This window comes from Microtus ochrogaster, linkage group LG3, assembly GCF_000317375.1.
Source record: "Microtus ochrogaster isolate Prairie Vole_2 linkage group LG3, MicOch1.0, whole genome shotgun sequence".
Classification (NCBI taxonomy): domain Eukaryota; kingdom Metazoa; phylum Chordata; class Mammalia; order Rodentia; family Cricetidae; genus Microtus; species Microtus ochrogaster.
The window spans coordinates 37,364,524-37,369,288 of record NC_022029.1 but is presented as its reverse complement, the minus strand read 5'-3'; the positions used below and the strand labels follow the sequence as shown (position 1 = coordinate 37,369,288).

Below are 4,765 nucleotides of genomic sequence, written 5' to 3'. Positions count from 1 at the left end.
CAAAGCCTCAAGTTTGATCCCTTACTCCACATAAAGTTTTAAATTTTCAATGAGAATCTTCACAGTGTAAAGATTCTCATTGAAAATTTAAAACTTTAATTTTAACCTGTGGGTTGGGACTCTTTTGGGGGTTGAACGATCATTTCACAGGGAGCTGCATATCAGATACCCTGCATATCAGATATTTACATTGTGATTTATAACAGCAGCAAAATTACAGTTACGAAGTAAGTATGAAATAATTTTGTGACTGGGGTCTACACAACATAAGGAACTGTACTAAAGGGTTGCAGCATTAGGAAGGTTGAGAACCACTTGCTTAAAGCATCTTTCAGATCCTGGAGCCCCTACCAGCCACCAAGACTGCTCTTGTGACATTCCCAGTGGCTCACTCTGCCAAATTTAATAATGAATGTCACTTATTCATTCATCTCCCTCCTTCCCCCTTCTTAGCTTAGGCTGTGAGACACCTGATCTCTGGGGTTTCACGCTCTCTCAGAAGCCATACTTTCTCTGCCTTCTTTCTCGGCCCTTTTCATCTTCCTTTTCATCTAAATACTGTCCAGGGGCCTCATCCTCAAGTGTCCTATTTCCTACTTAACTCCTTCCTGGGATCACCTCCAGGCTGTGGCTTCACATTGTACATACACAGTTATGGTTCTCACCAGGGTTGGCAAGATGGCTCAGCAGGTAAAGGCGTTTGCTGCCAAGACTGACCATCTGAGCTCAATCTCTGGGACCTACATGGTGGAAGGAGTCCCGACTTCCACAAGTTATCCTCTGACTAGACAGGCTCACTGGAGCACATGTACAAACACACACATGTACACAAAATAAAACAAAATAAATGTACAGTTAGAGATATGACCCGGCACTTAAGAGCACTGCTGCTCACCCGGAGAATCCAAATTTGGTTCTCAGCACCTGTGGCAGGCAGCTCACAACCTCCTTGTGATTGTAGCTTCAGGGGATCTGATACCTTTCTGGACTCCAAGAAAAATTGCCTTCCCATGTCCATACCCATACTCAGATACATGGATAATTACAAAATAAAAAGTAAATACATTATTTTTAAACATAAATGTAACAGTTTTAACTGAAAAGGAAAGGAGGCACCGGATTTATAATAACGGCTTGATACAAATGAATGAGTGAGTCCATCCATGAAAGAGCACGGAGGTACCTCCCATTCCATGCTCCCATGAACTGGAGCCCGCTGTCTATTGGACAATTTTTGTTCACCTATCAGGATGGGCTTGGTCTTCTCTGATGCTGCAGGGGCAGCTAGAATCCTTCCCCATCACAACCCTCATCCGGCTGCTCTATAACCTAATCCGTGAGCTCCCCAGGAAGCAGTTACAACTCTTATTCACTCACCCAAAGAGCTGTCCATCACATGCACCACCTGCCTGTCTCACCTAAGTCACAAAGACACTGGTCTTACTCCCCTCAAACTCCCCAAAAGCCTGATGTGCTTCCAGGAGCTACTTCCCATACAGCATTCATTCATCTCAAATATGATATGTAAACGAGGAAGCTGCAAACAGGGCAAGCTGAAGAGAGCGCCATCTGCACAAGATTCCAAGGTCCTGGGCAATAGCCTAGGGAGGCTTTAGTTTCTGGGAGGCAAGGCACTTCTAGTACTAAACATGCAACAGGAAATCTCATTTGTCTAGAAGACAAGGGTATCTGTGAATTAACATCCATTTAACATACATGTAGTGAGTACTTGTCAGGTAGTAGATGCTAGGATTATACAAGTGAATAAAATCTGCTCTTGGGACCTTACTGGTATAGAAGGATACAGACAAATTGTGGTACTAAGTATTAATTGGAAAATGGAGAAAAATACCGGAATGGGGGGACAGGGAGGGCAGAGTAGAAGTTCTTGTTCAGGGACGGCTGCTCATACAGTTGGTTCTCTGAGAAGGACTGGAAACTGAGAGGGATCTCCCTATGCTATTCCTTGGGGGTGGGGTGGGGGAAGGGCTTTCCAGGAAGTACGAAGAGGCACCACAAAGACCAGGAACTGAAGGGTACTTGGTCATGGCCCAGAAGCACCAAGGAAGTCTGAAAGTGGTGGGCAATGGGGGGCTTTGCCTGATTGTAGGGGTTGATGTAGGGGTTGATGTAGCGGAGGTCGGAGCATGAGCGCAAGCGTCCGGTTCAGATTTGAAGAAAACTCAGCTACATGGAGAAAAACAAGGTGGAGGATGGAGCGAGACCCGGCTGACACAGAGGCCTGCCAACTGGAATACCATCACAGCTGTGCAGCTAAAATCTCCGAGTCATTCGGGTGGGCTTCTAGATTTCCCTCCAGAGTTTCAGGTCATCGGGTTTGTCACTTTCCTTATAGGTCCCAGCCCCACTACTGCTGTCCAGGAAAAGTGAGAAAATAAGCCCTCAGTTCCTACCGCGTTCCTGGATCTGGACGGTGGCCGGCGCCCTGGCTTAGAATTCGAATTGCAATAAGGGGGCTCTGAGGTCGCGTCCAGGCTGCTGCTCACAGTCGCTGCTGGGGTCAGTGGAAGCCTAGACGGGACCCATTGACTCTCCTTCCCTTTTCCGGTAGGACTCAGCCCCTCCCGCACCGGGTGGCACCCGCGAGAGGACAAGTAGGCGTGGTGACGAGTAGGAGTTCCAGCACGGGAGCCAAAGTCTGGATAGCCTCTGCTCTCCAGCTCAACCACAGTGGTGGCTAGCCATAGGCGCTTTCCCACGTTTCTGAACATTTCCTGACTCCTATGTTGGTAAAGCTCTCCTGGAAGAGGAAGGAGAAACTCAGGTCTCCTGCTTGCGATGTTTAATAGGTTCCGGGATATCTAATTTTAGATATCATACCCCAAAAGGATATGGACAAAATATGATGGAAAGAAAATTGTTTACTTGACAAATGAATGCCACTCATTTGTAAAAAGAAGCCCAAGAAATATGAATGGAGGTGATTCTGAATTTGGCCTGAAGGAGGTTGGTATGTTCTCTAGCAGCTGAGCATGACTGCAGTGATTTGCTCAGTTGGTGTCCTGCAGACCGAGCACAGTAGTGGTCCTCATGAAATGAGATCGTAGTGTCAACCATTGCTGGTGGACAGCTGGGTATGGTGGTGCACGGCTGCAGTCCTAGCCCTTGGGAGGTGCCAGCAGGAGGATCAAGGTCATCCACAGCTACAGAATAAATTTGGGGTCGGTCTGGGCTACATGAGATCCAGTCTCAAGAATGGAGCATAAGTCGGGGATGTGCCACCCATCGTTCTATCCCCACACCGCAGTGACCAGACATGGTGGTCCAGATCTGTAATCTCACCACTGGGGAGGCGAAGACAGGAAAAGCAAGCTCAAGGCCTTCTTGAGCTACAGAGCAAGTCTGAGGCCAGCCTATACTACGGGTAATCTCAGAACCAAACACCCAGCGATTTAGGGAGCAGAGACTATCGGGAGATGTCAGGAAGGAAGAAAACATAACTTGTTCACTTACTCTCTAACCTTAGCCTCCAGGAAATCCAAAGGCACCTCCTTCAGTGGCTAACACTTCAGCCAGATGTTCTGAGATTATGAGATGGTGATAAGGAGACCTTTGGCAATGCTAGAGAAAGCCACCTAGACCGGAATGGGCAGAGTAGTCGGCCATTTCCCTGAGAGTGTTCACTAAAGGCATTACTTTCTGCAGAATCTTTTGTGAGCAGGTGGCATGGAGACCTCGCTGTCAGCTTCTCACCGGGTTGTCCAGTGCTCATTTCAGAAGCTGTGGCAGCTAGTGAGAGTTTATCGGGATGGAGTTATCAAGGCTGATCTGGTCACGGGGCAGGAGATGTGCCCATTGATTGCAGAGCCTCAGTGAGCCCCAAATGAATTTCTCATGGAGGACGTGCTTTTTGTCCCTATGGGACAAACTTTTCTCTCTTCTTAGTTTTGGAGTAAACAATTTGCATTTCTCTCCTGCCCTTTTGTGTTTTGGCACCATCTTTTTATTTATGTTGAGTTTGTTAAACCTTTTGGGTTTGTAAACTTCTAATAATTTGAATTGAAAAAGTTCAGTCATAATGTTCTTTTAAAAATATTTACTTATTTATTTATTATGTATACAATATTCTGTCTGTGTGTATGCCTGCATGCCAGAAGAGGGCACCAGATCTCATTACAGATGGTTGTGAGCCACCATGTGGTTGCTAGGAATTGAACTCAGGCCCTTTGGAAGAGCCTGAGCCATCTCTCCAGTCCAGTCATAATGTTCTTTATCTATTTAACATAGCCCTTTCCCGCCTTCCTTCCTTTCCCTTTCCTTTCCTCTCTCCTTCCATCCCTCTCTTTCTTCCATTTTTCTTTCTTTCTTTCCTCTTGAATTCCAATTGCATTTGTATTTTCTTTATTGTCCCATAAGTCACTAAGTCCCTGCTCATGCTGTCTGTGGATTTTTCCCACTCTCTCCTTCATAGAGGGTAGCCTCTAGTGCTGTGAATTCAGTTCCCATGGTTTGTCTTCTTCACAATCAAATGTACTTTTTATTCACACAGTATATTGTTCATTTTTACATGATGTTGTTTGTGCCTCTAAAATTTCCATTTGGGTCATCTTTAATCATCCTTTTCCCTCTCATCATGTTTATTTTACTCTGTATCTTTGAGCATATATGCCCTCACTATATAAAGCACATACATTAAGTTGTTGAATTACTATTTGGAGACAGTTGAAACCCTCGGTGTATAAGTTAGCTTTTTGAGGCAGGATCTTGTTATGTAGTCTAGATTGGCCTTTAATTCACAATTCTC

The 4,765-nt window shown here is 45.6% G+C and overlaps 1 protein-coding gene across 1 annotated transcript in view; it reads right to left on the bottom strand.

Annotated features, from left to right (window-relative positions):
• The window catches only part of Eif2ak2 (eukaryotic translation initiation factor 2 alpha kinase 2), a 77,267-nt gene extending 74,705 nt beyond the window's left edge, over window positions 1–2,562 (bottom strand). The window contains exon 1 of the mRNA XM_026785946.1: window positions 2,415–2,562. The gene's annotated coding sequence lies outside the window, so the exon portion shown is untranslated. The remainder of the gene's footprint in view (window positions 1–2,414) is intronic.
• Between the last annotated feature and the right edge of the window lie 2,203 nt (window positions 2,563–4,765).